The sequence below is a fragment of the Triticum urartu genome, chromosome 5 (assembly GCF_003073215.2).
Source record: "Triticum urartu cultivar G1812 chromosome 5, Tu2.1, whole genome shotgun sequence".
NCBI classification, from domain to species: Eukaryota; Viridiplantae; Streptophyta; class Magnoliopsida; order Poales; family Poaceae; genus Triticum; species Triticum urartu.
Genome location: NC_053026.1, coordinates 485,024,494 through 485,036,260, shown reverse-complemented (window position 1 = coordinate 485,036,260; position 11,767 = coordinate 485,024,494).

Genomic DNA, 11,767 nt, shown 5'->3' with positions numbered 1-11,767 from the left:
GTTCACATGCTTGAAATTGTATTTTCTGATCCCTTTTTGCTCAAGGTCACTAAGGGACTTTTGTTAAGCTCTTTGAGTAGCTCCATGCCATGCCTTACTTTGCCATGTTCAGGTCCTGTAGCATATAGTTTTGTTGCGCCGAAGAGGGCTACCTGATCTGAAATTCCAGACAAGTGTTAATTTCACTAAGTCTGAAATCTGTTTGTCATATGCATTTTTGCCATGCTTGTTTGAACCTGTTAATGGATGATTTGGCCGCAGCTCAGTGCTAGACTTTTGTTAAGCATCTTGAATGCATCCCTGCCATGTATTGTTTTGTCATGTTTGGGTGCTGTAGCATGTTCATTCCATTGCATTAAGATGCCTACTTGCTGTAAATCGCAGACCGGTGTGATTTTTGAATCGCTTGCCATTTCCAAACCGTAACTCCGATTCCGGCGTTCTTTATATCGTTTTCAAGCGATTTCATCCCATCTTTCCAGTGGCACACTTGGATTTCCATGTTGAGGCCAGGTTCATGAATTTCCTGTCATATTTTGCATTTTGCATCCCGCATAGCATCCCGCTTAGCATATCATCTTTGCATCATCTTGTTTGACCCTTGCACGTGGTTGATTGTATCCATGTTGCTTGCTTGTCTTGTTGGGTAGAGCCGGGAGACGAGTTCGCTAACGAGGAGCCCGTTGAGTTTGCTTTCGAGGATCCAGTCAACTCTGACAACTGTGCAGGCAAGATGATCATACCCTCGAAATCACTACTATCTTTGCTATGCTAGTTTGCTCGCTCTTTTGCTATGCCATTGCTACGATACCTACCATTTGCTTTCAAGCCTCCCAAATTGCCATGTCAAACCTCTAACCCACCATGTCCTAGCAAACCGTTGATTGGCTATGTTACCGCTTTGCTCAGCCCCTCTTATAGCGTTGCTAGTTGCAGGTGAAGATTGGAGGCCGTTCCTTGTTGGAACATTTATTTACTTGTTGGGATATCAATATATTGCTATGTTATATTAATGCATCTATGTACTTGGTAAAGGGTGGAAGGCTCGGCCTCTCGCCTAGTGTTTTGTTCCACTCTTGCCGCCCTAGTTTCCGTCATATCGGTGTTATGTTTCCGGATTTTGCATTCCTTACGCGGTTGGGTTATAATGGGAACCCCTGGATAGTTTGCCTTGATTAAAGCTTTTCCAGCAATGCCCAACCTTGGTTTTACCATTTGCCACCTAGCCTTTTCTTTCCCTTGGGTTCTGCAGACTCAAGGGTCATCTTATTTTAACCCCCCACCCCGGGCCAGTGCTCCTCTGAGTGTTGGTCCAAACTAGGGCCCCTTGCAGCGCCACCTCGGGGAAACTCGAGGGATGGTTTTAGTTGTACGGATTGCTTATCTGAGTGTGCCCTGAGAAAGAGATATGTGCACCTCCTATCGGGATTTGTCGGCACATTCGGGCGGTGTTGCTGGTCTTGTTTTAACCTGTCGAAGTGTCCTGAATTACCGAGATACCGAGTCTGATCGGAACATCTTGGGAGGAGGTCTATTCCTTCGTTGACTGTGAGAGCTTGTCATGGGCTAAGTTGGGACTCCCCTGCAGGGATTTGAACTTTTGAAAGCCATGCCCGCGGTTATGGGCAGATGGGAATTTGTTATTGTCCCGTTGTAGATAACTTGAACCTTAACTTAATTAAAATGAATCAATTGAGTGTGTTACCGTGATGGCCTCTTCTCGGCGGAAGCCAGGAAGTGGACACGGTGTTGGAGTAATGTTTGCACAGCTTGCTCTCTAGTTTCTCGCTCGCGCTTTGCCTCCTCTTCTCGCTCTCTTTTGCGAATAAGTTAGCCACCATACTTGCTAGTCGCTTGCTGCAGCTCCACTTATATTTACCTTGCCATACCTATAAGCTTAAATAGTCTTGATCGCGAGGGTGCGAGATTGCTGAGTCCCTGTGGCTCACAGATTACTATTACACCAAATGCAGGGCCTGATGATTCCGCTCCAGGAGACGCGTTTGAGCTCAAGTGGGAGTTCGACGAAGAATCTCAACTTTACTATGTTTCCTTTCCCGATGATGAGTAGTGGTGCCCAGTTGGGGGTGAACGGGACCGTTGTCGCATGTTGGGTTCTCTTTTATTTTGGCGCCGTAGACGGGCCATGAGTGTTTGGATGATTTAATGTTATTTATGTACTTGATTGACGTGGCGAGTGTAAGCCAACTATGTTATCTCGCCTTTATTATTCATATTACATGGGATGTTGTGAAGATTGCCTAACTTGCGACATATGCCTTCAATGCGATTATGCCTCTAAGTCGTGCCTCGACACGTGGGAGATATAGTCGCATCGAGGGTTTTACATGAGGACAGTGCTCTTGATCCTGACTGGGGACCCCAAGCCTGGCAGCATCCAGCGGGGAGGGGCCTTGTTGTACCTCTGCCGGAACAGGGGCGACCTTGTGAATCAGATGCCTATCTTCGATGAGTGGGGGCCATGCCCCGACGGCCTCCAGGGGCCTCGCGAGAACCTAGTGGTGGTGACTGCCCTTCCAGTCGGCCAAGGCGACTCTTCCTCAAGTGGCGGAGCAGGGAGGCCTGAGGCGCCAGACGCCGAGCGGGCTCCCGGCGGGGTGACAAAGCCGGGAGATCCTCATGAGGGAGCAGCTCCTGGGGCCCGTGCCGCTGAGGCTGAGGGGGGCGAGCAGCTGCCCTCAGCGCCTGCGGCTAAGGCTCCTGAGGCTCCAGCTGCTTCTCTGGGCGAGGCGATTGGCAGCGCGCATCAGGCAGGCGCCCCTGACGCGGATCGCCTTGACGCTCCGTCTTCGTCGCAGGTTGATCCCTGCGCTCAACTCTTGGGCCGCTTCCGCGTGGACTTTGAGGCCATCCGGAAGAAAATGGAGGCCCTGGGCGACGATTACCCTTGTCGCCTGCTTAAGCGTAGGAAGTACTTCGCCACAGATGAGTAAGCCTTCTCCTTTTCCAGGTCCCGATCCTCCTATTGCTTTTACTGATCCTTGCTCCGCAGGCCCCTTCCGGCCGAGCTCGCGGAGGAGGCTGAGGTGCTGTCCCCCTTGGCTTCGCCCCCTCTGCTGTCCTCAAGTGCTCCGAGAAGCACAGCCCTCGTGGTGAGGGCGATCGGTGGGGCGAATCGTCCCGAGGTGCATCGAGGTCCTGCGTACCCCGTGATCTTCCTTCGTGGGCCTTCTCGTGGCATAGCCAGCCTGTCGTGGGCTTCTCGTCTGGTCGTGGACTGCGACTGGTTGAGGCGCTCCCTGCGCCCTTCATCTGGAGGCGGGCTGGCTCCAGGCCGGGCTTCTGGCGTGGCGCGCCTGGCCGTTGCGAGGGTGCCAGCCCCCAGCCCCCTGCCCGGAGGGGGAGCGCTGATTTGTGGCCCCCGGCGCTTGCTTGGGGCAGATGATGGTGTGGAAGACGTGCTAGAGCGCGCCCTGGAGCGTCGCGCTCGTCGCCAAGGATTCCTCGAAGGGCGGTTGACGCGGTGAACCTGCTTGGGGAGGAGCTTGCTGATGAAGACTCGCACCTCGACGCCGAGGGCCTGCGCCTGGCTGCAGATAGGCGCGAGCTGGAGGGTGCCATCGCCCTTGCACGCCATCAACGCGATCTTGATGATGAAGAGGCGAAGGCGTCGCTAGAGGCCTCTCAGGAGGCCCGATCTCAGGCCGCTGAGGAGGCCCGGGAAGCTGACCGACGACGAGAGGCGGCGGAGGAGCGGGCTCGGGAGCTCCTGGCCTGGTGCCACTCACTAGAGGAGCAAGTGGAGCTGCGCGAGGCGGCTCTCGCGTCGATGAAGGTGGCCTCTGGCGACCCAGCAGAGCCCCAGAAGTGTGAGGAGGCGTTGACGCTGGAAGCCGCCCAACGCACCCGCGAGTACGACCGGCTAGAGACGAGGGAGCGCTTGGTGACGTAGGCGGAGGATGATGTCGCTGCACGGGAAGCCCGTGTCCTGGAGGAGGTTGGGCGTCGGGTGGCGATGGCGCACTTGGACCTCGAGCACGAGTTCGAGGGGAGGATGGGGTTGATCTGGGCCGAGGCTGAAGGTAGGACTACTGCCTTGAGGGCCAAGCTGGAGGAAGCGACGCGGCGGGCCGACGCTTCTCGGGCCGCCCTTGAGGTAGCGCAAGGGGATTCAACCACCTCCCAGGCCAAGGTGCTCCGTCTTCGCCAGCAGGTGGAGGAGGCTGAGGCTGTCGCACGCCAGAATGCGGACGAGATACGTCAGCGGCAGGTCCTGGAGTATGAGCATAGCCCCATGCTCACCACGCTCCGGGAGAGAGCCAACACAGCCTTGGGAAACATCTGTGAGGCGGCCGTTGGCGAGCCGCACGCAATCAACTATGCTGGCAACCTTCAGTTCTTCACCGCCGTGGTGACGCAGCTGGAGGCGCGGTCGGCCAGGGCCGACATGTTGGTGGAGGAGAGGAGCCACGCCCTGCTCGGGCGTGCCTTTTCCTGTGTCTTCAGCCATCTCTGGAACATGGATCCCCACTTCGATTTCGATGCCGACATCGCCCCAGTCCCCAGGCCGTCCGAGACGACCTGGCGCACTGGGTGGAGGACAATGTGGATGCTGTTGTCAGGGCCTTCGCTTCAGACAACGATGACGTGATCGTGGCTGCCGACGAGGGTGGTGTGGTGAACGGCCCTGACGCTGCTGGCGGCAATGCAGACAGCGATGACGAGCCCAGCGACGCCAGCGACAGTTCGGGAGGTGCTCCTAAGGATGCATTGGGGGATTTATCCGACTGATTCCGCATCGTTCCTGTTTCCTTACCCTACATGGATAGAACTCAGGTTTTGGCCTGATGGCTGTGAGAGCATTTTGGGAGGGGGAGCCCCTCATGTAAGACTTGTGTTCATCGTATTAGTAGATGTTACATTGCACATGCACCCGTGCCAAGTGGCTGGCTAAGCGACGCGCTGGTTGGCTAGTTTACCTTCGTCCCGTGCGGGCCCTGAGGTAGCCCGTGGGAGGCTGTGGTGTCCCAAGTGTTCCCTGATCGAATCCGTAGGATCTGCAGTGAAAAACCCTCCTGAGAGGACGCGGCGGCGGTAGTCTGGGCTGCGCGCAGGCTAGGCCTGACCCGGCTCGCGAGGGGCTGACGAGGGGAGGCAGCTAAGGCGAAGTGGTAACCAAAACGCGAGAAATTGCTCGAACGAGACTAAGCACCCCTCCCCGAATACACGCAAATCTCAAATTTGAATCCAACTTAAATCCAGCGGGGGAAAGTGACAACCAAAGGGAGAAGCAATGAAAGCAGATAAAAGGCCGCGTCCGGCACCTAATCTAGTCTTGGACGTCTTCTCACCAGCGCGGAGCTAAGTGTTGTCCACTGGGCGTGGGAGGGAGCCCCAGGGCCTGAGGCCGGCACCCCTGAGAGTCCAGGGTGTGTACAGCCCCACTCATTATTACGTGAGAGTGTCACGGGGCGGCGAGCTTCACATGCACTGGGCCTTCTTCACAGGTACCAGCCTTGCTTCGTATCACCAGATGAGGGCCCCGCCTTGTGCCACACCCTAGTGCCATCAACGACGACCGGAAACCAGGACGCCGTCGATGGGGTAGAGCGGTCGCCAGCGGTTCCCCCGACGACCACGGGTCCTCCGCCAGGGGCAGGCTCTGAGGCACCTCCCCAGTAGAGGGCCTACCTCCTGAGAACGCCTTGCTCCGAACGCCGCGTGGTGACGTCGTATCTCTGCCCCTCTCATGCAGCCCCCTACGCCCTCCTCCCAAGGGGTAGGAGACTGTGGGAGCGGGGCAGCTGCTCGCTGTGCCGACCTGCACCTCATGCGATCCATGATTAGCGTATGCCTGCTCATAAGAAATTAGCGGTACCCGATAATTGTTGCCTCCAGCTTGGCCAGTGGGGCCGTCCCGGGGCTCCTGGAAGAGCTCAGCTTCTGGCGCCTCATCCCCCCAGCTTGGGCTGAGGAGCGATCCTTGTTCGCCCTCGTGAGGGTGCCCTTGGTCCATCATGTGGGGCACGTATTCTTCTGGCGCCGTCATCCCAAAGGCCACGCCGTAGTGCTCCGCATGCCATGCAGCTCTGCTTGACGCGCCCACCGTGGGGTGGTAGCGCGGCTGTCCACTAGGGCCGTGGGTCACGTCGAGTCCTTCTTCTTCGCGGACCGGGGGCGGGGGCAGCGCCGCCGCCGGTCCGGTGCCGACAGCCTCGTGGCGTTGGAGTAGCCTTGGAGCCCGCGGGCATGCGCGGAGCCCCCGCGCGGGCTGCCCAGGGCTTGAGGCGGGAGCTGGGTGCAGAAGGGGTGAGCCCCCGAGGCGGCAAAGCCCAGGAGCTCGGCGACCCGCTCCAGCAGCACGTCGCGGCCGCCTTCCAGCAGCCTGCACTGCAGCAGCTCTCGGGCCACCGTGAGCGCGGCCCTCAACTTCGCCTGCTCCCGGCGGGTGTACGGTGTCGTGGTCGCGGCGTGGTTGGAGGCCCTTGCTGCCGACCGCGCTTGCCTCAGTGTGAGAGCTGTCGAAGCCTGTCCGCGTCGCCCGCGGCCCGCAGCTCCCTGCGGACCGCGAGCTGCCTGGGGCATGGGGTCGCCCGAGGTGAGCGGCTCTACGCGGGTGGGCCACGCCGCCCATGGATCTGGGTTGCCCGCCTGGTCGCCGGACATGGTGATGACGACGCGACGGGGCACGAAGTGGTAGAAGGTGGATTCCGGCGCACCCCTACCTGGCGCGCCAAATGTCGAGTTTCGGGTTCTGGCAGACCCTTGAGGTTCGAACTCTGGGGTGCGCGCGGAGATCTCGGCTTGTACCTACCTGCACCCCGCCGCCTCGCTCGGATCTAAGCTATCGAAAGAATTAGCACAAGAGACACAGGGTTTATACTAGTTCGGGCCACCGTTGTGGTGTAATACCCTACTCTAGTTTGGTGTGGTGGATTGCCTCTTGGGCCGATGATGATGAGCCATACAAGGGAGAACAGCCTCGCGAGGGCCGGTTCTTGGCTGGGCGGATGAACTGCTAGGTGGAGTTCAGTCACCCTTCTTCTCTCTCTCCCTCTGATCGATGCTACTCGATCTGATCCCAATTGTCTCTCTCCGATTTCTCTGTCCCTCTACCCTGGGGGTGGCTAGTCCTATTTATAGGCAAAGGCCCTGGGCCTCTTCCCAAATATTGAGCGGGAAGGGCGCCAACAATTGGCCATTTTGAAGGGGAACATCTGGTACACTTATCCTGACTAAAGTTGGTCCTCGCCTGCCAAAGGCTCTGGTGGTGACACTAGCTTGGGCTCCACAATGACTTCTTCCCTGCCGTTGGACTGGTCTTGGTCTCGTTGCACCGAAACAGGTGCCTTTTCTTGATGCTCTCGCCTGCGCTTGCTCCCTTTGCACCAAAGAGGAAAGGAGGACACTGGGCGGGCTGGCGCCCGCCTGGCGCCCACCTGGAGCCCTTGGTCGTCATGGCTTGTGTCATGGGCACCTCGTGAGGTACCCCGGCTTGATCTCTCCGCCTCCTCGCGAGCCAGCCTGATGAGGCCGTGCCTGAGGAAGCTCCGTGTCATCCGCCCCGCGAGGCTTGGCCCCTCACGAGGGTCTTGGGTCTGTGTTGATGAAGATGGGCCGTGCTGGGGCCCCCTTTGAGCCACGCCGCGGGCCGCAGGCAGGCAAGTCTGGGGACCCCCATTGCCAGAACGCCGATAGTAGCCCCCGGGCCCAAGGCGCTCCCGGACTTGGCCGTGATGAGAGGCGAAAGGGCAAGGGCGAAGCGCTGCGGGCCGTAACAGCCTGCGGCCTTAGGCGCCACGTGGCGGTTGATTGGACATGGGCGGCACTGTTCCCCCACGCCCCCCTTATTTTGCGCCCTGCTAGGCGGACTCGTAATCGTACACAGCCGCCCCCCTTTCTGTTGCTCGAGCATCCTCCATCCTTCCTCCTCTCGAACTCCAGCTCCTACTTCCAATCCAATCTCGAATCTTCCCCCCTCCTTCCCATCACCATGGCTCCGACGAAGAAGGAAAGAGGGAAGAAACCCATCCCTCCGCCTTGCTCGCCGCCGTTGGCGGCCCCCGCCGAGAGCTTGGGCAAGGTCAGCTCGGCTCTAGCCACTATCTTCAACGAATGCGGGAGGACGACGGCTTGGCCCGCGTCTCTCTTCTCCATCGGCAGGATAGCCACCGAGGTCCAGTATTTTGTTGATGCCCTGTGGGCGGGTCTGGTTCCCCCTTTCTCCGATTTCTTCAATGCCGTGCTTTCCCACTATCAGATCCATATGATGCATCTGAGTCCTAAATCCATCACCCTTCTCTCTGTCTTCGCCTTTGTCTGTGAGGCAATGATGGGCATCCTTCCTTCGGTTGCCTTGCTGCGCCACTTCTTCTCTCTGCGCCTTGTCGATCCTACCCAATGCTCGGCGTGCGTGAGCTTCGCTGCCGCATCTGAGACAGCGGCCTCAGGGATTGACTTCAAGCTCCCTCCGCCCGAGGCTGGGTTCCGCGAGCGGTGGCTGTATGTGGATGTAGGGGTGCCCAGCCCCCTGCTATCGGAGCCAACTTCGCCTGCTGTCCCCAATTCGGGCTGGGGCCAGGAGACGCTTGAGAGCCCCCGGCTCGTCTTCGTCTGGCACCGCTTCGCGTTCTTGAGGGCGCTTGGTGTGACAGCGCCCAAGGTGGTGAAGGAGTTCCTGCTACGCCGCATTGCTCCACTCCAACGCCACTCCCACCGGATGTGGCCCATTAGCGGGCGTGATGATCGTATGAGGCTCCAGGAAGAGGACCTGACGCCTGAAGTGCTGAGGTGTAACACCCCGGATGTAACTTTCCCAATTTGTACTCCAACTCTTGCCGTTTCCGGCGTTAAGTTATATTTATTTCCTCGGGTTCGGGTCTTTGTCTCCATGTGTTGTTGTCGTAGTCATGCATCTCATATCATGTCATCATGTGCATTGCATTTGCATACGTGTTCGTCTCATGCATTCGAGCTTTTTCCCCGTTGTCCGTTTTGCATTCCGGCGCTTCGTTCTCCTCCGATGGCCATTTCTAGCTTTCTTTCATGTGTGGGGATTAAACATTTCCGGATTGGACCAAGACTTGCCAAGCGGCCTTGGTTTACTACTGGTAGACCGCCTGTCAAGTTTTGTATCATTTGGACTTCGTTTGATACTCCAACGGTTAACCGAGGGACCGAAAAGGCCTCGTGTGTGTTGCAGCCCAACACCACTCCAATTTGGCCCAAAACCCACCTAACTCTGCTCCATCATCTAGAGCGTTCGATCACGATTGCGTGGCCGAAAACCGCACCTCATTTGGACTCTCCTAGCTCCCTCTATGCCTATTTAAAGGCCCCCCGATTTTCGGATCTCCTCCTACCTCCGAAACCCTAAAAATCATCTCCGCGCGTCGGACATTGTCCGTGCCGCACCGGACATCGCCGACGCCCACTCCCGTCGCGCCACGTGGCAACGCCACCGCCTCCACCGCCGCGGCCCGCCAGGCCCAAGGAGGGCCCCCGCGAGCCCGCGCCGGCCGTCGCCCTCCTCCCACGTCGCGCCCGCGCCCGGCTCCTCTTCCTCGAGCGCCGCCCTTCGCCGGCCGGCGACGCCGCGCCCCATCGCCGGCGCCATCCTCGATCCGCGTGCAAATCTCAGATCTAGAAATTCGGAGGTTGACTTTTCTCAAACACCCTAGCTCATGTTGCATACTTTCCCCTGCCATAACTTTGCATCCGTAGCTCCGATTCTTGCATATAGCATATCAAAATGTTCATCTCAGAGAGTACATCATTTCATTCCATTGAATCATTTTCATTTGAGTTCATCTTGATGCCCGAAATGCTGTTAGAACAGGGCTACTTGAGTTAATTGTCAGATCTGCTACCCCATTTAGGTTTTTGCCATTTTTGCCATGATTAATGTGTGCATGATATGCCCTAATGCTCTACATGTGTTTTGTTAAGGGTTTTGTCATCTTCCCAGAGGTGCAACCCATGTATTTTTGTAATGTGTGGGGTGACTTGTGCAAGCTTGCAAAGTGGTGCACTTGCTAATTCTGTTTTCAGGGACTTAGTAATTTCACTAAGTCCTGGAGCTGTTTATCTCATGATGTCATATGTTCATGTTGTTTGCTAGTGATCCGTGCCTCTTTTGAGGATGATCAGGAAGGATGTTTTGTTAATATTGTAGTGCTCTCTCCATCCATGCCTTTGTTTGCAATTATGGAGCACCCTAGGTTGAGTCAATCGAGCTCTACTTTTGCTACTTTGTGAATCTGGGCAGATTGTCAACTTGTTTGCAATTTTGCCGATGATGTTGTAGTTGATCCGTGCATGCTATGCCATTGTTCTTGCCATGTCTAGCTTGCATTTTGTGACTTCTTGATGGATGTATGCTTGTTTTTTCATGACTTGCACCGTAGTGAGTGCATCGAGCTCGTAAGCATGCCTACTTGAGTTATATTTCAGCATGTGCCAGTTTTCACTAAGTCTGAAAACTGATTATGTTTTTGCTATGTTCACATGCTTGCAATTGTATTTTCTGATCCCTATTTGCTCAAGGTCACTAAGGGACTTTTTTTAAGCTCTTTGAGTAGCTCCATGCCATGCCTTACTTTGCCATGTTCAGGTCATGTACCATATAGTTTTGTTGCTCCGAAGAGGGCTACCTGATCTGAAATTCCAGACAAGTGTTAATTTCACTGTCTGAAATCTGTTTGTCATATGCATTTTTGCCATGCTTGTTTGAACCTGTTAATGGATGATTTGGCCGCAGCTCAGTGCTAGACTTTTGTTAAGCATCTTGAATGAATCCCTGCCATGTATTTTGTTGTCATGTTTGGGTGCTGTAGCATGTTCATTCCATTGCATTAAGATGCCTACTTGCTGTAAATCGCAGACCGGTGTCATTTCTGAATCGCTTGCCATTTCCAAACCGTAACTCCGATTCCGACGTTCTTTATATCATTTTCAAGAGATTGCATCCCATCTTTCCAGTGGCACACTTGGATTTCCAAGTTGAGGCCAGGTTCATGCATTTCCTGTCATATCTTGCATTTTGCATCCCGCATCGCATCCCGCTTAGCATATCATCTTTGCATCATCTTGTTTGATCCTTGCACGTGGTTGATTGTATCCTTGTTGCTTGCTTGTGTTGTTGGGTAGAGCCGGGAGACGAGTTCGCTAACGAGGAGCCCGTTGATTTTGCTTTCGAGGATCCAGTCAACTCTGACAACTGTGCAGGCAAGATGATCATACCCTCGAAATCACTACTATCTTTGCTATGCTAGTTTGCTCGCTCTTTTGCTATGCCATTGTTACGATGCCTACCATTTGCTTTCAAGCCTCCCAAATTGCCATGTCAAACCTCTAACCCACCATGTCCTAGCAAACCGTTGATTGGCTATGTTACCGCTTTGCTCAGCCCCTCTTATAGCATTACTAGTTGCAGGTGAAGATTGGAGGCCGTTCCTTGTTGGAACATTTATTTACTTGTTGGGATATCATTATATTGCTATGTTATCTTAATGCATCTATATACTTGGTAAATGGTGGAAGGCTCGGCCTCTCGCCTAGTGTTTTGTTCCACTCTTGCCGCCCTAGTTTCCGTCATATCGGTGTTATGTTCCCGGATTTTGCGTTCCTTACGTGGTTGGGTTATAATGGGAACCCCTGGATAGTTCGCCTTGATTAAAGCTTTTCCAGCAATGCCCAACCTTGGTTTTACCATTTTCCACCTAGCCTTTTCTTTCCCTTGGGTTCTGCAGACTCAAGGGTCATCTTATTTTAACCCCCCCCCCCCCCCCCCCCCCCGTCCCCCCTT